General features: G+C 43.7%; 1 pseudogene; it reads left to right on the top strand.

The window, feature by feature from the left end:
• The first annotated feature begins 2,428 nt into the window (after nt 1-2,428).
• On the top strand, nt 2,429-26,501 carry LOC123825911 (annotated as a pseudogene).

The raw sequence follows: 26,501 nt of genomic DNA on the forward strand, positions 1-26,501 counted from the left end.
TCACAACTAACATCATAATCAATTGAGAAAACTTGAAAGATTTTCTTCTAAGATCCAGAACAAGGCAAGGAAGCCCACACTCACTATTTCTATTCAATGTAGTACTGGAAATCATAGCCAGAGCAATCAGGCAAGAGAAAGAAGTAAAAGACATCCAAGTCAGAGAGAAAGAAGTAAATTTATCTTTGTTTGCAGATGACAAGCTCATATATGTAGAAAATTCCAAAGACTCAACAAAATATCTGTTACAACTAATAAGTGAATTCAGTTAAGTTGCAGGAGACAAAATCCACATACAGTAATCAGTTGTGTTTCTATACACAATAATGAACTATTTGAAAGTGAGATTATTAAAATCTCATTCACACAAAGATTAATATAGGAATAAACTGAGCCAAAGAGATAAAAACTTGTACTCTGAAAATTATAAAACCCTAATGAAGAAAATCAGGGCAGACAGAGATAAATGAAGAGACATCCTTGTTCAGGGGTTGGAAGAATCTTGTCAAATGTTCACACTACCCAAAGTACCCACAGGTTCAATGCAATCCTTCTCAAAATCCCAGTGGCACTCCACAGGAATGGAAAAACAGTCTTACTCACATAAAATCACAAAAGACTCCAAATAGCCAAAGTAATCTTGAATATAAGAACAAAGCTGGAGGTATCACACTTCCTGAGTTCAAAATATATTATAAAGCTACAGTAATCAAAACAATGTGGTATTGGCATAAAAACAGATATATGGATTAAAGGAATACAATAGAGAGCCCAGAAAAAAATCCATGCATTAATGGTCATTTGGTTTTCAACAAATGTTTCAAAAATCAATGGGGATAAAGTGGTCTCTTCAATAAGTGTCATGGGGAAAACTGGCTATACATGCAGAAGAGTGAAACAACATCCTTATCTCATACCATATACAAAAATCAACTGAAATGGATTAAATACTGAAATATAAGATCTTAAAATGTTAGTTCTTTGAAGAAAACATAAGGGAAAGCTCCCTGACATTGGTTTTGGCTTTCTTTTTATGTATATAACATCAAGAGCACAGACTAAAAATGACAAAATGAAGAAGTTAGGTCATAACCAACTAAAAAAGCTTTCTACAGTCAAAGAAACAGGGAACAAAGCTAAAAAGGCAACCTATGGAATAGGAAAAAATATTTTCAAACCATAAATCTGGTTAGGGGTTAATATCCAAAATATATAAGAAACTCATAAAACTCAATAGCAAAAGTACAAGTATCTGGAGGGGAAAAAATGGGCAAAGAACCTGTATAGACATTTCTCCAAAGAAGACATACAGATAGCTGACAGGTATACGAAAAGATTCTCAACATCACTAATCATCAGGGAAATAAAAGTGGTTACTATGGAGGTGATGGGTTTGTCAATTAGCTTAATTGTGGCAATCATTTCACAATGTTTACATATATTTTAAAACATCAATTTACAGTTGTCTCTAACTATATCGCAGTTCACTTATTACAGCTTCACTGTATCACAGGTTTTTTAAAAAGATATATCTAATTCTGTATCACAGAGTTTTTGCTATATCGTGGGATTTTGCGGTGTATAGGTATTTATATAATATTTATGATTTTAATTATTTTTTTGCCTAAAAATTTAAAACAATATAAAAACATAAAAAATGTTAATTCAATCATATTAAAAGAATATTAAATAAAAATAAAATACAGTATGTATTTCATCAGCAGATGAATACCATACTGCACACAATGGAAATGCAGTAGGCCACTACCACTTGTGCAAGTTTGCCAACGTGAGATTGTACACGGCACACTATTGGCTGATGGAATGGAAGGCGACCAACCACAGCACTGTGTTCTGTACCCTGGGCGCTGATTGGCTCAGTGACCATAGCATCAGTCTGTCTGCTCTCCCGCACTGTGCCCATGTGTTCAGCATCTCTCCTTGTCTACTTCACATCCACGTCTGATAGCTGTGCATAGTGTTGCTCTGCAGGGTTGTGTTTTTGGGGAATTTTTTAAAAGTTTGAATTTATTTCAAGCCCTATGATGCCACCCAAATGTTCTACACCTTCTAAGGCTTCTGGCAGTGAATCCAAGCACCAGAGGAATATGCTTACCATCAAAGAAAAGGTGGAACTTCTCAGCATGTTAAAGGAAGGCAAAAGCTACATGGCCATAGGCCACCATTATGGGATCAATGAATCTACTGATCACTACATAAAGAAAGATGAGAAGAATACTAGGTCCACAGCAACAGTGACTTTTAACAAGACTGCAAAGAGGGTGGTCAGTGTCCGCAATAAGGCCATTGTGAGGATGGAGTCTGCATTGGCCCTGTGGATAAATGACTGCAGGAAGAAGAATATCTTGCTGGATACCAACAGCATCTGGACGAAGGCCAAGAAACTTTATGATAGTTTTTCGAAAGCATGGACATTCATGATGGTGATGAGGATGAAGACGAGGATGACGACAAAGAAGCAGGACCGTTGAGTGCTTCTCCCACCAGAGCAACCCTATTCAGGGCCAGCAAGGGCTGGTTTGACAAATTTCAGAGATGCTTTGGACTCAAGAGCGTTTCTCTGCATGGAGAATCTGTCTCTGCAGATAGAAAGCAGTGCCAGCAACTCCCCATAACTATGTTCATCACTCGGAAGAAGAGATCAGTTACGCCTATGCTTTTAGCAGAAATAGAAGTTATGGCCCAGGGCGAAGATTCTGCACCACCTGATGAAGTGCCTGATGAAGTAGTGCCTTCAGAAGAGCTGTAATGCTCTTCTTGGCTTTGCAATACATTCATCTCATTGTCATCACCTTCATCACCATCAGTACTGCACAGCTACATAATTCATGATCTTCATCATTCAAGTTGTAGTATACTTCACTGGTGAGTACCCATATAGATTTTATATGTTGTTAAAATTACTTAGGATTAAGAGTGTAGAAAAGTGTTTAAGAGCATATGAAGTGTTTTAAGAGTGTGGGAAAGGTTAATAAGAGAGTGGGAAAAGTTTATAGGAGTGTGGGAAGGGTTTATAAAGTCTTAAAATACATGTAAATAATAAAATAAATGTAACACTGCTACTTCTCAGATTTTCACCTATCGCGGGGGTCTCTGGAACTTAACTCCCACGATACGTGAGGGATCACTGTATATAGCTTAAATACATTTGATTCCTCTTTGTCAAATATACCTCAATGAAGAAAAAGAAATCTCCAGGGTCTGCAAACACATGGAATCACCAGAGAGCTCATTGAAAATACAGGTTTCCAGACCTCACCACCCACTGGATTCGAGCCTCTGGGCAGTGGCTCTGGGGGAATCTGTGCTTTGGAGAAGACCCGCAGGAGGCCGGGCTGAGCAGAGCTGGTTGGGACCTGCTGTCCTGGAGGACAAACCCGAACCCCTCCGGCTGGCCCCCGGGGCCCCCTGCAGTCTGGCAGCTGACTGCTGCTGGAGAGGGTGGGGTCACAGCAAAGGTCTGCGGCTCTGCAGCATCCTGGAAAGGCCCTCCACAGTCCCCATTCCTACTTCTGGTCTTGGGCATTTCTCTCACCTTAGCAACTTGCCTAAACTCACGTCACTCTAATTCCTAAACAATTTGTTCAATTTCCAGGGAAAAGAGGAAACAAAAGCTGGACCTCCCACAGCCTCTGTCTCTCCCACCCTTCACCCTTTCCCTTGTCTCTGTGATAGGGTCCTGTCTTCTCCACCCTCCATGGGACTTCCTCAGGTTGGTGCACCAGGTCTCCAGGCACCAGGTGACAGGAAGAAGCCTTGAGCCTCCTCTGGGTTCTGCACACACCTCACCTCTCTCCTTCCCGTTACACCCCGACTTCCTGAAAGAACAGCACAGTCCAGCTCCAACGCTGCTCTGTTCTAGCGATGGCACCCAGGACAAACAAAATGCCATCTCAGCCCCCAGGGATCTCATGCCCCACCCCCACCCTGCTTCTCAGCCTACAGCAGTGTGGCTCCTGCTGGACCTGCTGCAGCCAACCTGCTCTCCCCAAGGTCTCCCAGGTTTCCAAACCCACATTTCAACTTGTCTGTACTTCACTCTCCTAAGTCACTGGCACCACCGTCCACTGTCTTAGGTCACTCTCTCAGCCTCAGCTCCTATGCCACTTCTCTGCCCAGATTCTCTTCACTTTCTGGAACCTTCTTTTAGTCAATCACAGTTATTCACATTCCTAGGAGTCAGTCCTTTGCTCTCTTCTCATTGGATCTCTTTCCCTGGATGATCTCATCTAGTCCAGAACCTTCTCCTCAGCCCCACAGCCTTCACTGTGACTGCGCATCAGACAGTGCACTGGTGTCCCTCAAGCGTCTGAAACCCAACTGCCCCCCCCCCACCCCCCCCCCCCCCCCCACCCCCCCACCCCGTGTGTCTTCTCTTCAGCACCGGCTGCAGAGGCACCACCACCAGCCCTGTCTCCCCCAGCACACACCTGGAAGTTACCCCGTCTCCTCTTTCCCTCACCCCCACATCCAGCCAGTTACCAGAGCTGACAGACTCCTGACAATCTCACTTCATTTCATGCTCAGCCCCAATCTGGTCCTCGGACTAGCTCCCTCCCCCTTCAGTCCCAGCCCCAAATACTCCTTTGTGCCCCATGTGACAGGCTGTGGCCAGCTGCCCCTGTTGTCTGGGCTGATCCGCCGTCCTCCATCCGCCCTCCCCTCCACCGCACCCCACAGCCCTCACCTGGGTGCTTCGGGACTCAGCCTCGGTTCAGCTCGCGGTTGTGTCTGCACCCTTGTCCCCGAGGCCCGTGCCAACCCCGGACCCGCGTCTGTCCTTTCCGGTCCTCGGCCATGGACCGTCCCAGCGCGGTCACCGCTGTCCCCCATGTCTCAGTCCCAGCACGGACACTACTCCCGGGGGTGGATGTCACAGCCCGCACACCTGCCCAGGTCCCCAAGCGGCCCCCGGACTGAGCAGAGCAATGTTGAGGGTCCCCGAGTCCTCCTGGCCCTCCCGGGCTCCTGCTCGCTCTTCCCTGGAACTCAAACCCTGGGCACCCCGGCCCGGGCCTGAGAGCGCCGACCCGGCGCCCCGCGGTCCTAGTGCCCGGACCTGTCAGCCCTGCTCTGAGTCTGTCCAGCTGCGCTGTGTCTCTGTCTCGCATTCAGTGAGCGGTGTGCGCGCTACATTCAGTGCGTGCGGTTCTGGCTCTCCTCCCTCAAGCTCCCACCTCGGGGCGGGATTTCTAAACACTGTCTCCTCTACCAGTGAGTCAGGGGACCACAGGCAGGTCACAGAAACTCTCCAGGTCTCCGTGTTCCCACCTGTGAATGGCGAGGATTTCATTGAAGTCCTTTCTAGCATTGAATAATAATAGAAAGACCCTTCACAAGGAAAAGAAATTAGTAAGTAAATAAACACACACAGACACATTCATAAAGATATAAATTGTGAGTCAATGCCAAGGGGTGGCTCAGTGACCTTCAGAGAGGGGCGGTGGAACTGAGGAGAGAGCATGGAGTCTTCCCAGGAGGGGGGTTTCTCTGGGGTCTCAGGGAGGAGCAGACTCTCACCCGGGGAGAGGCCTGAGCAGAGGCCCAGCTGGGAGAGAGGAGCTGGGAAATGGAGGGTGCGGTTCTCTCTGACTCCCTTCCTTCCACTGTCGTCCTGGGGACAGTCTGGGTTCACATGTCACCTCTTCCATGAAGCTTCCTCCTATTTCTTTTGCTTTTCCACATGTCTCTCTTCTATGCCAATATTACCTCTTGAATATACTTCCATTTGGTTGTGCTGCATTGCTAGAAATGTGGACATAAGTGTCTTGAAGCTTTCTTAAAGCTTGGTGTAAGAAAGCTTCCTAGCTGGCAAGTTAATGCATCTCCTCACTTTTCAAGCAGGGCTGTGGAGACACCTGACTCAGAAGGTGTGGAATGTGCCCTGATCAGTGAAAACCATCACAACCTCCAGAGACCTATGGGGATGGACGCTGGGTCCCTAGAGGCATTAATGATGTAATTTTAATACAAAAATGTGGCAGCCTCTACATGCTGCTCCTGGCAGGGAGAGCCGCCAGCAGTGCTCTGGTGGGTGTGTGTCTGCACAGAGGTGACAGTGACCTGGCACATGGCTGTTCCCTCCGTCTGAGTCCCTGGGGGCCACTCTGTTCTTGGTCCCATCTGGGAATCAGGGTGGTGAGGGTATTTTGTTTGTTTTATCCTCTCCAAGTAAACTTCTCAAGGCAAATACCTACTGTCTTCTGTTTGTACTGAGTGTCTAATGTAGTGCTTAGTAAATGTTTGTGCATTAGTAAGTGAATGAATCAACACATAAAATGAACTATGTGCTTGGAACATAAGAGGAATCTCTAAGGTGTTTATAAAATGTGTATTTTAAATAGCCATCTCTCTTATCTCATTAAAAAGGGAGATGTGTCATCTCCCTTCCCCCTCCCGTGTGTGATCAGTTTCATATGTGCACAGATTAAAGGAACTCCTGGGGGAGATGGGCCAGTGCAGCCTGTGGGCTTTGGGAAAATATGGAGAGAAGGTGCCATTTGGAGCAGACCTTAAAGGTTGAAAAGTATTTGTTGGCTGTTTGCTGGCTAAATCTTCCCACCTTTTATTTTCCCTAGTGGTTTTATTTACTAAGGAGATAAGGAGGACAAAAGAGTAGGTACACAAAAACTTAAGTCCACAATCATCTTCTGCAACTGGCTGGTGTGACAGGGAGGACTTGGGAGTGTGGCTGAATGCAGTGAGTGTGGGGAAGGGGGAGCCCAGTCAGGGAAGGTCATTTAAAGAGTCAGAGCTAAAAGGATGTCACTTCCATGAGTCTGGTTTCTTCAAGCCTGTCTGCTTTCTCACCTCCTGCTCCCTAGGGTTGCCCCCATCCTTATGCCTAATCCCCGCCACCTCAGGCCTTTTCCCTTCTGCCCTCTTTCAGGCTGGGGGTACAGCTGGATGGGATGGATGTTACAGAACAGGGCCAAGGGGAATATGATATACTATTACAGAAAGGACCCCCCTCTAGGTTCGTTTGTCCTCCGCCAGAAGAAAGATGTCTCTCAATACCAGAGATTTGTGAAAAGGAAAGGAAATGTTTATTTTAGCTATTCAGACTTAAAGTAGTGACCTAATGTCTTCATTAAAATATCCTTTAAAAGGTCCTTTAGGACACCCACAGACACACACAGTCCTTCCTTCTCCCTCTGCCCTAAACTGGGGTACCATATCTCAGGAAAAGAGACCTCCTTCAGTGATTCAGGCTCCTGGGACCATCAGCTGTGTCACTGTCAGGATCTCCAGCTAATCCAAAGCCATGTGGCATTTTCTCATGGCCCACAAACAAAGGTCCTTGCACCCCTTTTCTTCCAGGCAAAGTCTCTCTTATTTCTTAAGCCATGTGGCCAAAATGAGCACCTAAAAGCTGCAAGGTTCCCACTCTCCCCAAAGCGGTGGGGGTCCCCATTCTCACCAAAACCACGTGCTTCTCTCTCACATGGCTGCAGGGGTCTCCACCCTAGCAAAACCGCGTTGTTCTCACTTTCACGCCTGCTGAGTCTGGGTTTAAATTCCGGTGCCAACCTTCCTGTGTACCCCCATTTCCAACTCCTCCCACAATCAGTTTCACCTGTCAGCATTCCTGTATTATTCCAAGTTTATTGGGCTGCCATCATGAATCTAGGCAGGTGTGTCCCCATGGTGTGGAGCCAATCTTCTCCAAGCTCTCACGCAGGCACTGTAACCAGGGGGAGCTGCCCCCCAGTTACATCTTGGGTGCAAGTGACTTCCATCTCCCTGGCTCCAAGCATGGCCACAGATATTTAACATATCTGTGCAACCAGTTAAAGGTTATAGATGTGTTAAATGACCACTCCAGAGGTTAGAGGCAAAGCTGTGGCTGTACAAAACAACTGTGCATGTTCCTGCTCCATGTGTCCCTTCCTCCAACTCACACCTGTGGGGGTAGAGGTGAGGACATCCTAATATTTCCTGGAGACCTTGGGTTCTGGACCCCATTCTAAATCTCTGTTTGGGGCGACTCTCTTGGCTTCACCCTGTAACATGGAGAGGAATGGTAGCATCACCCTTCCCACTCCTCCCACATCCTCCCATGTTTCTAGCTCCTCCACCAGCAGGTTCATGTGGAACACTTGCATGGAGAGCCAAGCAGGATACTATGTGCCAAGGGAGTTGGAAGCAGGCCTCAGGTTCAGCACAGCTGCCCTAGGCCACGGAAGACTGCCTGATAGATTGGTGTAAGGAAAGAATCACTTGGCTGTTTGCTATATCACTGTACCAAGAGGGAACAGCAAATGTTCTTAAAAAATACAATGTACCTAGCCTTGTGGTTTATCTTCCTCACGCTCTGCTTCAAAGCTGACTCAATATATACAGCCTGACTTCACCAATAAACAGTTCCCTTCTCTGCATCTCAGAGAAGGGACTCCACCTGACCCTGCTTTGACTCTGTCTCTTTCTTTTTTTTTTTTTTAGGTTTTGAAATAGTAGCTTTCATTTTATTTAAATTTATTTTTAAAATTATTTTATTGTTCAATTACAGTTGTCTGTATTTTCTCCCCACCCCTACCCCACATCCCTCCAAATCCCTCATTGCCTTCCCTTGGGACCTCATTGATGCTGGGCCGGTTGGGGCAATTCGTTCTGTGAAGGAAGCTCTGGCAACCTGCCCTCACCCTCCCACACACTTGCACATTCTCATCTCATTCCCACAAATCTCAGTGCTCCCGCTGCCCCTCCATCCATCACACACAGCCTTTGCTCTGTGTTTCCCCTTGCTCCCTTTGCTCACTGTCTGGGATTCCTTGACCGCTGCCACCCCTGTCCATTGTCCCACAGAACAGCTTTTTTTTTTTTATTAAAGATCTTATTTATTTATTTTTAGAGAGGGAAGAGAGGGAGAGAGAGAGAGAGAGCAGTTGCTGGGGGTTATGGCCTGCAACCCAGGCATGTACCCTGGCTGGGAATCGAACATGGGACTCAATCCAATGAGCTAAGCCAGCCAGGGCTTAGAACAGCTTTTCTTATGGGATCTTGTCACTGCCTCCCCTCGCCCCCTGCTGGACATTATTCAGTATCACCCAGCACTGCTCCAGCTTCCTCTTTTCCCAGCCTGACCCTCCCTGGTTCCTGGGCTTCTGAAGGCACAGGCTGCACAGCTGAGCTGCCCTGCTGGTTAGTTCCCAACCCCTGTGTGTGACTAACAGCAGCAAGGTCTCCCTCCCAGCTCAGCACGTGGTCCCAGCAGGATAGGAGTGGGGTCTTGGGCTTTGAAGGGCTGTCCTCAGGAGACTCAGACACTCTCACCCTTGGAATTGAGGCAGCAAGATGAAGACAGTCTCTCCCAGGTGTATCCTAGATGAAGGTGTGGAGGATCTAAAAGAGGAATGATCCATGAAAGGAAAGGTAGAAGTTGGTGAAAAACTAAGAACACCTAGTTTATAGCCCTTCCTCTCATGTGTTGGGTGTAAATCTGAACTAGGACGTTAAGGAGCCTTCTGAGCAATAAACACAGGACCCTGGAGCCCTCACATTGAATCAGCCACAGGGAGGCGGCACAGAGAGGAGGTCTTCCCCTCAGTCACTCCGCCCTTGGCCTTCTTTGTCCCTACACATTCTTGTCTCATTCTTGCTACAAATCTCAGTTGACCCTGACATTCTAATGGGAAAGCTCTGCTAAGGGGAAAATTTATAGCTGTAAATGCTTATTTTTTTAAAAAAGAAAGACCTCAGATCAATCATTTACTTTGCAAGTTCGGGAACTAGCAAAAGGAGAAGTAAACCCAAAGCCAGTAGAGGAAAGGAAATAGTAAAAATTAGAAAAAAGATAAATAAACCAGAGAATAGAAAAACAACATTGAAAAGAAACAAAACCAAACACTGGTTCTTTGGAAAGTTTAACAACATTGAGAAACCATTGTGTAGCTTGATAAGGAAAACAAGAGTAGATCAAATTACTAAAATCAGAAGTGAGGAGGGGACACCACTACTGATTCCACAGAAGTAAAAGAGAATCCTGTGAATACTGACATAACCAACAACTCAGCTACCTTGATGGAATGGACAAATTCCTAAAAATGCAAAAGCTATCAGGACTGTATCAACAAGAAATAGAAAGTCTCAGTAGATGTGTAACTAGTAAGAAGAGTGAATCAAGAATCCAAAACCTCCTGATGAAGAAAAACTCTGGACCTGATGTCTTTGCTGATGAATTCTACTTGGTATTAAAGAACTAATACCAATTCTCTTCAATATTTTTGCAAAGAACTGAAGAATAGAGAACACATTTTAACTCATTCTATGAAGCTAACATTACCCCAATACCAAACCCAGACAAAGACACTGCAAGAATGAGATCAATATCCCTTATAAGCATTGGTGCAAAACCCAACAAAATATTAGCAAACTGAATCCAGCAGCATGTTAGAAGTATTATATATACCAAAAACTGATCAAAGTTAAATACCACATTAACAGAATAAAAGAAAAAACCCAAATTATCATCTCCATAGATGCAGAAAAAGTAGGTGACAAAATACAACACTTTTGTGATTTAAAAAAACGCTAAAGAAAGTAGGAGTAGAAGAAAACTATTTTAACATAATAAAAGACATATATGAAAAATCCACAGCTGACATCATACTTAGTAATGAAAGACAGAGCTTTCCCTGTCATTTCAGGAGGATGAGGATACCTGCTTTTGCCATTTCTATTCAAAATAGTATTAGAAATTCTAGCCAGAGCAATTAGACAAGAAAAAGAAACAAAAGTCATCTAAACTGTGAATGAAAAAGTAAAATGATCTCTGTTCACATGTGACACAGTCTTGTCAGCAGAAAACTATAAATATTTTCCAAAAAATGTTAGAATGAATAAATGAATTCAGCAGAGTAGCCAGATACACAATCAATACACACAAATCAGCTGTGTTTCTAAACATTCATAATAAACAATCCAAAAAAGATATTAAATGAACAGTTCATACATGATAGTATCAAAAAACATAAAACACTTAAGGATTAACTTAACCAAGGAGGTGAATGCTGTGTGTACTGGAAACTACAAAACGTTGCTGACAGAAATTAAAAAAGGCATAAATAAATACACATGTTCATGGACTGGGAGACTTAATGTTATTAAAATGTCAATACTACACAGAGTAATTTACAGAGTCAGTGCAATCTCTATCAAAATTCTAATGATGCTTTTTTCAGAAATAAAAATATCCATCCTAAAATTCATGTGGAATCACAAAGAACCCTGAATTGCTCAAACAATCTTGAAAAAGAGGAAAAGCTGAAAAGAGTCAGAGGCATCACACTTCCTCACTGAACGTTCCCTGCAGAAGCGCGGCGCTGGCGTCAGGACCCGCACACAGACCAGGGCCGTGAAGGGGCCGGAAACGAGCTCTTGCCTGTGCGGTCGGATGATTTCCAATATGAGCTCAAGACAATTTAGTGGCAGAAGGACAATTTTTATTTCAACAAAAGGTGCTGAGAAAACTGGGTATCCAGATGTAAAAGAATGAAGTTGGACCCTTACTTACCTAACATCATGCATAACAATTAACTCAAAGATGTAAATGTAAGAATGAAAACTATAATACGCTTAAGAGAATACATAGGGAAAATGCATAATATTGAATTTGGCAATGATTGTTTTGGATATAAAACCAATGCACAGGTAAAACAGAAGTGGAGAAGAATTGGATTTCATTAAAACTTTTAAAAACTTTTGTTTATCAAAGGATACCATCAATAGAGTAAAAAGTCAACTCACCAAATGAGAAAAGTATTTTAAAATAATACATTAAAGGGGATTAATATCCAGAATGTACACGGAACTCCTACAACTCACAACAATAACAAAAACCAATTAAATGATGAAACTAAGGACTTGAATGATCATTTCTGCAAAGAAGATACATGAATAATAAGTACTGGAACAGATGCTCAGCATCAAAATGACCAGGAGGTACTTCCTCACACCCATTGCCATGACTACTTCCAAAGAAGAAAAAACAAGTTTTGGTGTGGGTGTTGAGAAACAGGAACTTGGTCTTTCCCAAAAAAGACATGAACTTATTTCAAAAAAAATTTTTTAAAGTAGTCTAGGCTCAGTTATGGTGTTGGGTATGTTAAGTGTATGTAATGCATTTTTTCTTTATTTTTAGTGTTAACACTATCACAGATGCCCCCATCCCCCCACCATTTTGCCCACCTTCACCCAGCCCCTGCCCCCTGCTTCCCTCTTACTATCATCACACTGTTGTCTGTGACTATGAGTTATACATACTTGTTCTTCAGTTAATCTCCTCACCTTCATTCACCCAGTCCCCCTCCAACCTCTCCAGAGACAGCTGTCAGTCTGTTCCATGTGTCCCTGCCTCTGCTTCTGTTTTGTTCATTAGTTTATTGTGTTCATTATATTCCACACATAAGTGAGGTCATATGGTGTTTATCTTCCTCTGACCAGCTTATTCACTTAGCATAATACTCTCCAGGTTCATCCATGCTGTTGCAAAATGTTAGGTTTCCTTCTTTTTTATGATGAATAGTATTCCATTGTGTAAATGTACCACTGTTTGTTTGTGTTTTTTTATCCACTCCTCTGCTTACAGGCACTAGGGCTGTTTCCACATTTTGGCTGTTGGAAAGTATAGGGAACTGATCAGCATGGCAATGGCGAATGTAGCCCAGCACCAAACTGAAAAACCAATCAGGTGTGAGGTGGCACACAGGACCCAGGCATGCAGATCAGCTTTCCCATGAGGAACCAGGTTGGCATTGTACCTAGGCTGCTTTAAGGCTTGCTTTTGCTAAAATTCCCTCACCCTGAGTTAAAACTGCAGATATTTAATGTATATCTCTGAAGTAACTCCCTAAATTCTGTGCAAAGCCATCCCAAGTACAGAATGTAACCAGATCAATCACTTTTATTGTTCCTTTGCATTTGCAACATTTTTTTCTTCACTATCTGTAAGAAGTAATCACTTACAGTAAACCTAAGTATAATGAATGAGAACCTTCTTGGATGAAATGCTACTGGAAAACAATAAAAGCCTGTCCAGGCAAGGGTTGAGGCACTCTCTCTCTCAGAGAGTGGCCATGCTGTCCCTTTTTCTCCACAGGACTTCTGCAGTCTGTGTGGATTTGTTCATCACATCCACAACACACGGACCCTGCTGGCCAGAGTCCACATCAGGAAAGCACACCGCTATGAGCGCAGAGGTGCATATATTCTTTAAAATTGGTGTTTCCAAATTCTTAGGATATATTCCCAGAAGTGGGATCACAGCATCATAAGGCAGTTTCATTTTTAAATTTTTGAGGAAACTACATACTGTTTTCCATACTGTTTGAGGAAACTCCATACTGGTCAGAATGCAGCTGCACCAGTATGCATTTCCAACCAACAGTGCACTAAGGTTCCCTTTCTTCACATCCTTATCAGCACTTGTTTTTGTTGATTTATTGATGCTAGCCTTTCTGGTAGGTGTGAGGTTATATCTCATAGTGGTTTTAATTTGCATCTCTCTGCTGATTAGTGACATTGAGAACTTTTTCATATGTCTGTTGCCCATCTGTATGTCCTCTTTGGAGAAGTGTCTATTCAGGTCCTTTGCCCATTTTTTAATTGGATTGTTAGTCTTCTGGGTGTTGAATGTATAAGTTCTTTATATATTTTGAAAACTAATCTCTTATCAAATGCTTCACTGGCAAATGTGTTCTCCCATACAGTGGGTTCCCTTTTCATTCTGTTGATGGTTTCTTTTGCTGTGAATAAGTTTTTTACTTTGGTGAAGTCATATTTTTTATTTTTAGGTGTTTTTTCTTGTATTTCCCTTCCCCTAGGAGACACACATATCATCAACAATATTGTCACAATAGATATCTGAGATTTTACTGCCCATGTTTATTTTTTCTAGGATTTTTATGGTTTTGTTACCTACATTTAAGTCTTTTATCCATTTTGAATTTATTCATGCATATGGTGTAAGTTGGTGGTCTAATTTCATTTTTTTTGCATGTACCTATTTAATTTGCCCAACACCATTTATTAAAGAGACTGTCTTTACTTCATTGTATGCTCTTGCTCTCTTTGTCAAATATTAATTGACCACACAGGCATTGGTTGATTTCTGGGTTCTCTTTTCTGTTCCATTGATTTTTAGGCCTGTTCTTAAGCTAGTACAAGGTTGTTTGATTACAGTGGCCTTGTAATATAGTTTGATATCAGGTATTGTGATTCCTGCAACTTGACTTTTCTTTCTCAAGATGAGGCTATGTGGGTTTGTTTTCTTCTAGTTCTATATACATATTAGGAATATTTGTTCTAGATCTGTGAAACATGCCACTGGTATTTTAACTGAAGTGGCATTAAATGTATAGATTACTTTGGGGAGTGTAGACATTTTAATGATGTTAATTCTTCCAGCCCATGAGCACGCTATGGACTTCCACTTGTTTGCATCTTCCTCAGTTTCTTTCTTCAGTGTCCTAAGGTTTTCCAAGTACAGGTCTTTTACCTCTTTGGTTAAATGTATTTCTAGGTAGTTTATTTTTATTGGTGCAAGAGTAAATGAGATCATTTTCTCATTTCCCTTTCTGATAGTTCATTATTGGTATATAGAAATGCCACTGATTTATGAATATTAATATACTTTGCTGAATTCATTTATTAGCTGTAGTAGCTTTTTGGTAGAGTCTTTAGGGTTTTTTGTATACAATATCATGTCATCTGCGAATAATGAACTGCAAATAATAATAATTACAGTGTTACTTCCTCCACTCCAATTTGAATGCCTTTTATTTCTTCTTCTTGTCTAATTGCTGTGGCTATAAGCCTTCCAGTACTATGTTGAATAAGAGTGGTGAAAACAGACATCCTTGTCTTGTTCCTGATCTTAAGGGACACAGTTTTAGCTTTTGCTCATTGAGTATGATGTCAGCTGTAGGTTTGTCATATATGGCCTTTATTACATTGAGATGTGTTTCCTCTATTCCCACTTTGTTGAGACCTTTTATCATAAATCACTGTTGGGTTTTATCAAATGCTTTTTCTTCATCTACTGATATGATCATATGGTTTTTATCCTTCATTTTGTTTATATGGTGCATCACATTTATTGATTTGTGGACATTGTAACCACCTTACATCCCTGGAATAAAGCCCACTTGAGCATGGTGTGTGATCTTTTGAATGTGTTGCTGATCTGGTTTGCTAATATCTTGTTGAGGATTTTAGCACCTATGTTCATCAGGGATATTGGCTTATAATATCCTTTCTTTGTAGTGTCTTTATCTGATGTTGGAATTAAGATAATGCTGCTTCATAAAATGAGCTTAGGAGTTTTCCCTCCTCTTGACTTTTTGAGAATAGTTTTAAGAAGTTTGGGTGTTATTTCTTCTTTGAATGTTTGGTGAAGCCATTCAGTCCAGAACTTTTATTTGTTGGAAGTTTTTGTTTTATTGTTACTTCAATTTCACTAGTTCAATTTGTCCATTCAGATTCTCTGATTGTTCCTGACTCAGTTTGAAAGATTGTATGTTTCTAGGAATTTTATGTTTCATTTCTCCCAGATGATCAATTTGTTGGCATATACTTGCTCATAGCATTTATTTACAATTGTTTGTATTTCTTTGGTGTCAGTTGTTACTTCTTCTATTTCATTTCTGATGTATTTATTTTTGGCCCTGTCTCCTTTTTTCTTGATGAGTCTGGTTAAAGGCTTGTCAATCTTGTTTATATTTTCAAAGAACCAGCTCTCAGTTTAATTGATCTTGTGTATTGATTTTTTAAGACTCTATTCCATGTATTTCTGCTCTGATCTTTATAATTTCCTTCCTTCTACGCACTTTTGGCTTTGTTGTAGGTTTTTCCAGATTCTTTAAGTGTAAAGTTATATTGTTCATTTGAGTTTTCTCTTGTTTCCCAAGTTAGGCCTGAAATACTATGGATTTCCCTCTTAGGAATACTATTGCTGGGTCCCATAGATTTTGGTTGTTTTGTTCCTATTTTCTTTTTATTTTTTTTAGTGTAATATATTCTCAAAGTGCTACTTCTTTTTTTATTGTTGTTCAATTACAGCTGTCCTAGTTTTTCCCCCGTTGATCTTTCCTGCCCTGCTCACCACCCTTCCCCTGCCCCCCAACTCCCTCAGTCAGTCCCGGTTTCATTTGTTTAACCATAACCTGATTTCTTCCTTGATCTTATTGTTAACTCATTTATTGTTTTGTAATATGTTTTTACCATCTAGGACTTTGTGTGCTTTTCAGTTTTTTTCCTGTCATTTATTTCTACTTCCATACCATTATCGTCAGAGAAGTTACTTAATATGATTTTAATCTTCTCTAAAAAAATGAGACTTGTCTTGTGTACCAACATGTGGTCTATCCTAGAAAATGCTTCATATGTGCTTAAAAGAATGTATACTTTGCTGCTTTAAGGTGAAATGCTCTGAAGATATCAATTAAATCCATGTGATCCAGTGTGTCATTTAAAGCCACCATTTCCTTGTTGATTTTCTGTCTGGAAAACCTATCCATTGACATCAATGAGTGTTAAAATACCCACTGTGACTGTATTATTTATGCCATGCAAGACTTGCTTTACATATTCAGGTGCTCCTCTGTTGGACTGCTCTTTTTACCATTATGTGTGTCCCTCTGTGTCTCTTACTGCAGCCTTTGGTTTGAATTCTATTTTGTCAGATATAAGTATTGCTACCCTAGTTTTTTTTTTCATTTCCATTTGCATGAAATATACTTTTCCATCCCTTTACTTTTAGTCTGTGTGTATCTTCCATTCTGAAATGGGTTTCTTGTACACAGCATATATGTGTGTCCTGCTTTCTTATCCATTCAGCTACCTGGTGTCTTTTTATTGCAGCATTTAAGGCATTTACATTTAAAGTGATTATTGATAGGTACATATTTATTGCAATTTTATTCTTTTAATTCTGTTCCCTTTTCTGTATTTTTCCCTTTCTTTTGATTCTTAAAGCAGGCCCTTCAATATTTTTTTTTTGTAGTGTTGGTTTGGTGGTAACAAACACCTTTAGCTTTTCTTTGTCTGGGAAGCTTCATTTCTCCTTCAATTTTAAATGATAGCCTTGCTGGGTAAAGTAGCCTTGATTGTAGGTCCTTGCTTTTTCAACAGTTTCAATATTTCATGCCAGTCCCTTGTGGCTTGAAATATTTCTGTTTAGAGATCAGCTGACAGTCTTTTGGGAGCTTCCTTGTAGGTAATTGTCTGTTATTCTCTCACTGTTTTTAGGATGTTCTCTTTGTCTTTAACCTTTCCCATTTTGATTATAATGTGTCCTGGTGTGGGCCTATCTCAGTTTTCCTTGTTTGGGTTTCTCTGTGTTTCTTGGACTTGTGTGTCTTTTTCCTTCATCAAGTTAGGGAAGTTATCGGGCAATATTTCTTCAAATAGGTTTTTGATCCCTTTCTCTCTCTCTTCTCCTTTGGGTACCTGTCTCCTATGATGCAGATGTTGTTACACTTCATGTTGTCACAAAATTTCCTTAAAATATCTTCATTCTTTTTATTTATTTATTTACTTAGTTACTTACTTTGCTGCTCTGAGACAGTGTTTTTTCTACCTTGTCTTCCAATTCATTGATTTCATCCTCTGCTTCATCCAAACTACTGTTTATTCCTTCTAGTGTATTCTTGATGTCAGGAATGGTATTCTTCATTTCTGACTGGTTCTTTTTCATGGTTTGTATGTCCTTTTTCATGCTGATGTAGTTCTCACTCAGTTCCTTGGGCATCCTTACAAACATTATTTTGAACTCGATATCTATCTAATTAGCTTAGATTGCTTGCTTCCATGTCATTTATCTCTTAATCTGGGGATTCCTCCTGTTCTTTATTTGGGGCCTATTTATTTGCCTCCCTGTTTTGGCTGTCTCCTTGTATTTGTTTCTATGTATTAGACAGATCTGCTATAACTCCTAGTCTTTGTGGGTTGGCTTTATGTTGTAGGTGTCCTGTGAGATCCAATGGTGCAGTCTCCTTGATCTCCTGAACTGGGTTCTCTAGGAAAGTCCCTTGTGTGGGTTAAGTGGAACCTCCTGTAATTGCATCTTGATTGCTGTTGGCCTATTCAGGTATGGGGTTGACCCTCAGGCTGGCTGACTGTGGGGATCAACCCCAACCATGTCATGCAAGCTGCTATGCAGGTGCAGTCTTGACATGGCTTCTTCCGCAAATTCTTGGTTATAAGACTCCTTTCCAGCTAGTTTTTAGTTGCCTATTCAGGGTGATTGTTCCCCAATTTACTTCTATTTCCAGTTTGGTCCTGGGAGGAGGTGAATGCAATATTCACCTACTCCACTGCCCTCCTGAAAAGCCCTAAATGCATGTTTTTTATTCTCACTAGAGGACATTTTTACCCAAGGATATTTTTTTTCATTGCTTTTAGAATGCAAAAAAAGATTGATATAAGAGAGAAACATCTATTAGTTGCCTGCTGTATACGTCGCTACCAAGGGCCAAACTCACAACCCAGGGATGTACCCTGACTGGGAATTGGACCCACAACCTTTCATGGGATGACACTCCAACCAACTGAGCCACCGAGCCAGGGCCTAAAGGTATTTTTGAAGTATGATATTTTCAACTTACCATGAGTTTATCAGGATGTCACCCTATTATACATCAAAGAGCATCTGAATATAATATAATATAATATAATATAATATAATATAATATAATATGTAGTATCATACAAATAATATATGTTTTAACTAGGCCTTAGAAATCCAGTTGCTTTATATTTACAGTATATCCCAATTCCAGCCGGCCGTATTGCAAGTGCTCCACAGCCACGTGTGGCAGGTGGTGACTGTTTTGGATGACACAGTACCAGAAGGAGGGGCCCTGTCCTGCTCTTCTCTGTTTCCCTGCTGGGCTCAGTGCCCTGGACACAGCAGGTGTTTCATAAATGTGTATTTAATGAATAGTATCTCCTAACACCTACCTCAACTTATTAGGCCAGAGAACAAAATAGATACAACTACCATCTTCTCAAAGTCATTGTTCTGGAGCACATAGAGTAACTGAATTTGTCATAGTCAAAGAGTAGACAGTTTCCTCAGATTTTCTGATGAGTCTGTGTCTATTTCTGGTATTTCTTCCCAGTATTGGGATGTCTCTCCCTAGAACTACTGGTATTCACTATATTTACTGTCATTGTTGACATCTATTTGTTAACTTGACAAACATTTATTTAATACAGTCCTAGCATTTGGGAAGAGGGAAGATTATCTTGGAGAAAATGTTGTTCATATATAAATATTACATAAAACTAATAGAGACACCTGCTTCCTGCCAGGATAAATTAGCATGTGTTGTTGGTTCCCACCCATTAAAATGAGCCCTGGGAAACCACAGAGGGAAAGCAGTGGGGATCCCTTGTGAGAATGAAGACTGTTTTGAACAAGCTGGTGGGCTGTTGGCTGTACTGTGAGGAGACCTGTCAGAGGTGTCCGCTCTTGCCTCTCCCTGGTGATGACCTTGGACAATCATTGCCTGCCCCACGCTGCAGGAAACAGTGCCAGACCCTGACTGTCGTACCGCTGTTGAGGGTTACAGAGAAAATCAAGGCTGAAATCCCTTCTGGAGTGAGAAGGAGGAGAGCATGACAGTCACAACTGACTGCCGCCAAAACATCAATGAAACAGAAAACCCTCATAGACACAGAGAACAGAATGGCGGTTGCCAGATGGGAGGGAGGTTGGGGGACCGGGTGAAAAAGGGGAAGGGATGGAGAAGTAGGAATTGGCAGTTGCGGAAGAGTCACAGGATGTAAAGTCCAGCACGGGGAATACAGTCAGTAATGTTGTAACAGTGTGTGGTGGCAGGTGGCCCCCGGACTCATTGGAGTTGGTTGCTTCTTAAAGTATGTAAATGTCTATCACCATGTTGAACACCTGAAATTCATATAATACTGTATGTCACCTGTAATTGAAAAAAAATGATAAAAAAGAAATGAAATATAGAGTAGAAAATTCAAAAGAGAGGGAGGAGATATCCGAATGTGGAAATATGAATTTCACAGAGAAAAAATAAAAATAGTGGATGAAAGAGGTGAATTTCTAGAATTAAAAGATAGGGGGATCCATAACGTCATATAGGAAGGGAAGGAAAAATCCATTTTAGATACAATGAAACATAATATCAAAGACAATGAGAAAATTTAAAATATTCCAAAGGGAAAGAGTGACATCAGATTTCCTAACTGTAACACTGCATGCAAATTGACATTTGAATGATAATATTAATATTTAAGATATAGAGAAAAAACTTCAAACTTATCATTTAATGCACAGCTAAACTTTATTTAAAAGTGATGGTATGATAAAATTTTTCTCAAGCAAGCAAAGCTTAAAATGATTTGCCACACAAATACCTTCATTTAAAACATTTTTGGAGAAAGTATTCCAATAAGAGAAAAATGTTCAGAGGTACCAAAAGGTATTGAAAATAGATCAGACACCATGGTGAGGAAAGAGGAAGCATATAAATGAATTTAAAGCATGCTAAGATTCTTATCCAGTTAGAGGAAAGGCAGAGAAGGTATAGAGAACATATTTTAAAAAATGGTGAAGACTACACAAGGAAACTTAAAAAAACAATATTGAAATAAATCAGGTATTAGAAATGAGTCCAAATACACCAATAATCACAATAAATACAGTTGGGATGGACAAAGACCACCACGTGGTCACAAAGTCATTACATTTTCCTGAACACAAGACTAAACTACCTTTTCTCAACCCCCTCACACATGGGCAGGTCACTGTCTGATGGTGAGGGACCCAAGCAGGATAGAACCCCTGGTTCATGAGCAAATAGCTATTGAGCACCCACTATGTGCTTGCCTGGGGGAAGCAAACAGAAAGAACTAAGGTTAGCCCCCATACACTAAGGTTAGTTGCCACCCATGTCTGTTGCTAGTTGTGATTTGGTTGATTTGAAGTCAGAAGCCATGATCTGCTCCACTCAGTGGAGGGCCCCTTAGTCATCAAGGAAAGCACATCAGAGATTTTTTTTCCCAGAAGTCAGCCCAAGAGTCACCTAGGGAGCAAGCATACTAAGCACACTGTTCCCCTGTCCCTGCCCTTGGAGAGGCTACTTTAACTCAGGGCAGGATGGAGCCCAGGAGTCTGTGTTGTTAGCAAACTCCCCAGGTGACTCTCTCGTGCAGCTGGGTTTGGAACCACAGACTCAGATGGGTCCTTAGATCCCTTCCAGGTTGAAAACCATTATTTCATGATCTCTGACAAATGTCTGCAGACATTTAGTTAGATTCCTCTTTACCTGGAAGGACAGTGAGCTTGATAGGGATGCTTTTTTAAAAAGCTTTTATTTGTTTATTTTTAGATATAGGGGAAGGGAGGGAGAAAGGGGAGGAAGAAACATCAATGTGTGGTTTCCTCTTGCACTGGGGACCTGGCTCACAACCCAGGCATGTGCCCTGACTGGGAATTGAACCAGCGACCCTTTGGTTCACAGGCAGGCACTCAATCCACTGAGACACACCACCCAGGGTGATATTTTTTATATTGGACATTCAGACAATGAACATTGGCATTCTGCCAATGCCTCCCATGAGTTGAGCCCAGCCAGAAGCCAAGGCGAGTGTGAGGATTCGGGTCAGCCCCAGGCAGCCTGGAGAAGGGTGTCCAGGAGCCCATGGGAACAAACAGAGGTCACACAGCACCCTCTGCCCTCTGAACAGTCCACTGAAGCTCCTCACACCCTTCCTGAGACTAAGCATCTCCCACAGTTAGCACATTGTTTGTCTCACAAAATGAAATAAAGTAATATTTTTCTTAAGTAATTCATAGGCTTTCAGTATTTTCCTTCTACTGAATATTCATCAATTCCATTTTCAAGTTTGTAAGTAAAACTTACATTTTAACCCCAAACTCGTGTGCAGAAACTCCCAAGGGAGAGTGTGACTCTGTATACTACGGATCAGCTCTGAGGGAGGGTTTGTCCCAGCTCAGCTGCGTGCTGCTCTGATGGCCTGCTCTCCCTGAGTCCTTCTCGGAGAATGTACTAACTTTTGACCGAAACCCCTCTGTGTCCCCCAAACAGAAATGTGCTTTTGACGTTCCTGTGGACCAAGCCTCCCTGGTGCACAAGGACCCAGTGAATTCTTCTGTTTTCTCACCCAGGCTCTTCACTTCTTTGCCCAGCAATAGCCACATTAACACAGAGGATTTCTCTGATTGGCTGAATACAGCAGGGGTCTCCCCCAGTCTAGAGTCTGTTTTCTTCTTCTTTACCTCTGCCTTGTTCCTCTACCCCCACACCCACAGAGATTTGTTTGGTTAAAGCACCAGAGGGCAGTGGTCCTCAGTGGGGGCTGGTCCTGGGACTCTACACCTTGATGTCCCTCCTGGGTCCCCAGGAAGCTGGGCCCATCAGTGGTGAGAGCTGAGGGCCCCTGGGTGAGGAGACTTGGGGTGTCAGCTCATGTGAGAGACAGCACAGAGCATGAATGGTTCCTCCCCCTCTGTGGCTCATGGGAACTTCCCTCCCAAGAGATCCCCAGTCCCTCTCACCTCTCACGTCCCTCTGAACCTGAAGTGCAGGTGCAGCTCAGTCCAGCCAGCCAGGGTCTGGCTCAGACTTTTTCAGGTTCAGGTGCCTCCCCAGTTCCTCCCAAACCTCCATCCTCTGCCTCCCAGCACTCTGATTCCTCCCCCACTTCCTGGCTTGGAGTGCGCCCTTTCCAGTCCAGTTCTACTGCAGTATTTACCACCTCGTCCCTGGTCACCTGTTTGTCTGTCTTCATCCTGCTCCAGACGTGAGCCCCGTGTGTGGGGTCCACAGCTGGTTTGTCTGTGTTTCCTCGGCATCGTGCTGGGCACACGGCAGTCCCTCAGTGACTCCTGAACAAACCATTTCCCAGAATGCTACAGGAACCTTAGCAGATACAGAGAACAGGCTGATGGTTGCTGGAGCAGAGGAGAGTCGGGGCTGGGTGAAAAAGGTGAAGGGATTAAGAAGTACACACAGTAGTTACAAAACAGTCCTGGGAATGTAACGTACAGCACAGGGAATATAGTCGACAATTTGTAATAATTCTGTATGGTGCCAGGTGGGCGCTTGAAACACCAGAGGGGACACTTTGAAAAGTGTATGATTGTCTAACTGCTACTCTGTACACTTGAAACTAATATAAAAATAATGTTAAATTTTTAAAAATAAAATTAAGCAGATATTGCAACATAATAAAGGAAACAATAAGAGAAAAAAGGAATCTTACCAATTAAAATCTAACCCGTGATTTCCAGAAACTGACTTCAGTTATGGGAAGAGACTTGTTCAGTCACGATGCTCTGAGATGGGAGAGTCGGACGTGAACCTTGAATTTCTGACCCCTTTTCCAGTGCTCTCAGCCACCCCTTGGGCTGCCTTGTCCTCGTCTTTGGTTTCTGTGTCACAAATCTTACCCCTGTCACCACTGCCTTTTCCCCTCTCACCCGTCCACACCACATCTCTGTGCCAGAAGTGCCACCTGTGCTCCTGTCCTTGCTCACCTGCCCACCCCACGCCCACGCACCCTCATCCCACACAGAGGACCTGATAGCACAGTGAGAGCAGAGGGTCACAGCCAGGACTTAACCTCAGGGATCACGAGCATGCTGCTAGGCAGCCCCTCCTCTTCCCAGCCTGGTGAGCCAGGCCGCACCTGTGTCTCTGTGCTGGCCAGGGTGTTGGGCACGTGCCCATTTCCCTCCATCCTCTCTCTTCCACCCCAGCAACCCTTCCAGTTTCCAAGGACCAGCTCAGGTCAGAATAGGGCTTGTCCCCTGAGAACCCAGGTGGGGCTCAGGCTCAGAGACTGAACATAGCACATGTCATGGATGAGATGGATACATTTTCTTCTCTCTCCCTGACCTGAACTCACCAAACTCAGCTGACCACATGGGTTCCTATGCATTAGCCTTCTACCAGTCCTACAGGGCCTCAGGGGGTGCAGCTGTTCTCTGTAGAGCTGAAGAGGACGGAGGCTGTCTGGTGCCTGCCTGAGTTTGGTGACTTTACCCACTTTGACCCGCAGAAGGGGCTGGCCAGCATTGTGGCTGTCAAAGCCGTCTTGCAGCCTGTCAAGGACAGACAGATTCACTGGAGGTTCCAGCAGTCCTTAGAGATGCTTGCTATGCCTTTACTCAAGGATGGGTGATCCATGCAAGCTGCATGTCCCCCTGTGTGTCTCTGCATGTCTCTACATGTCACCTGTCCCCCAGAATGGCTCCCCAGCATGGTACCCAGTGGGGAATCTCTACCCCCTTATATACTAGATTAGAGACATAGCTGGCAGGGGCCAACAGAATTATGCAACAGAGCTTATTACTATACATGTGAGCCCACTCCAGGCTATGAGAACACTGCTTATCAAGTCCATTCTCAAGTTTATGGGAAAATGCTTCCCCTAGTTGCCCCAACATCTGGGTGAGAGAGCCAGACTGCCCCTGTTTACCCTGCAAGAGCCCATCTGGACGTCTTGTTGGAACACACAAACTGCACCAGAGCCACCAGCAGTCCCAGGCCCTTCCTCAGATGCCCCCTCCTCCGCCAGGCAAGGGAAGCCCAGAACCGCCTCCTCCCACCTCACAGGCCCCCATCCGAGCTGGCACTGGGCTCCCAGAGTCTGTGCCTGTGGTGCTGAGCCCCTTCCTCTCCCAGGAGGCTCTAGATCTCTCCCGCCACTCAGCTGCCCTTCCTTCTGGAGGAAGGAGCCTTCCCACCTGGACTTCCCTTTAGGGGCCTGTCAGATGCAGGAGCTGCTGGTGCCCCCACTGCCCTCCTCAGTCTCTCCTCCTCTGCCTCCACCCCACTGCTGTCGCAGCAGCTGCCTGCCCACAGATGGCTACATAGAAGGACATGTCCCTCAATCCCAGTTCTAATAAGGCCCAGCTGCAGGGATGATCCTTTGGGATTCAAGGCCTCGTTTCTCCTCGTGCCTCCAAAAGGGTGACTTTGCTCCCTGAGTCTCACATAATGCTGGGCCAGCCCAGTGCCCTCATCTGCATCGTGAACAACATCTTCCCCACTGTGGTCAACACCACCTGGCTGCACAATGGTCCAACACTTACCGATGGGGTGGCCCAGAGCCCGAGTACTTGTTCCCCATGTTCTAGTACCTGACCTTCCTGCCCTCAGTGGATGATGTCTGCAACTCCCCTGGGGGCACTGGAGCCTGGACAGCCACTCCTCTGGCACTGGGGTGTGGGACCCTCCCCAGTCCACTCCTCTTAGTACCTGTTTCCTTTACCCTAGAATCTCTCTGCTGCATCTCTGATCTTCTTTTCTTTCCCAGAGCCCCAAGTGCCCATCCTGCTGCTAGACACTGCAGAGACCCTGGTCTGTGCCCTGGGTCTGGCCATTGGTCTGGTGATTGTCCTCATGGAGACTGTCCTCATCGTCACAGGCACATGCTTGCCCAGTGCCCCCAGGTGCAGAGCCCGGGGTCTGGGGAGGAAATGGAAGAGGATGAACAGAATGAGGGTGGGAATCAGAAATGCTGTGGGGAGGAATGGGGTCTGGGAAGGGTGAGGGGGACAAGGAGAGGACAGGGAACAGAAGAGCAGAGGTGAGGTGAGAGGTGAGGTTTTGGGGAGGTGGCAGTCAGAGGTAGGATCCCAGAATTGTGAGCCTGACCAGCCTTGGTCATGTTGGCTTTTCTCCATTAGGTAATGACCCTTCTGAGAGAAATGAATTGTGGGAGATTCCTACAATTCCTGAAAATTTCTGACAGCCCTTGTGTGCTCCATGCCACAGTCCTAGTATGTCCCCCTGTGCTGACCTGGAACAGGATCAACCTCTGCCCCTAGGTCTCCTCCTTTCTGTCCCCAGTACTCACGGCAGGACTTGTGGGGCACCAACTAGCAACCCTGCTCTCCTCAAACACACACCAACACACACATAGAGACACATACACACATAGCCACACAGGCATATAACCATGCACATAAGCATGCATACATATACATACAAACATGCACACACTTTGTTGCTCTACCCAAAGCTCTGGCTGGCAGCAATAAATTTATTAGTGATGTTTGCACTGGATCCTCTCACCAGTCCATGGCTGGTTCCCCCACGTGTGAGGGACACTGGGACTTGGTGAGAGGGGACTCTGGGTCATGGTCACCGAGCATGACCACCTAGTCATTTGATTGGCAGTTAATGTCAGACTGGCCCGGCTTAATTTGACTCATTGATTCAGGGCCCATTGTGTGTTACTGTGAATGGGCTGCTCCCAGGGACTTCAAGGATCTTGCCTCCTGATTTGAGATTTTCCCTGAACAGGATGCAGCGTGGTCTGTTTGTTGCAACTCCCTGCAACCAACACCAGGTCTGTTGGGCACAGGGCGAGGAAGGTTCATCAGGATTCCAGTCTTGTCCAGACTTTCTCTGTAATGACGAGGCCATTGGTGTCTAGCCATGATCTACAGCGTCATCTTTCTCCACAGTCCCTAG

The sequence above is a fragment of the Phyllostomus hastatus genome, unplaced genomic scaffold (assembly GCF_019186645.2).
Source record: "Phyllostomus hastatus isolate PE091 unplaced genomic scaffold, TTU_PhHast_1.1 phas_contig_716, whole genome shotgun sequence".
Taxonomy (NCBI): domain Eukaryota; kingdom Metazoa; phylum Chordata; class Mammalia; order Chiroptera; family Phyllostomidae; genus Phyllostomus; species Phyllostomus hastatus.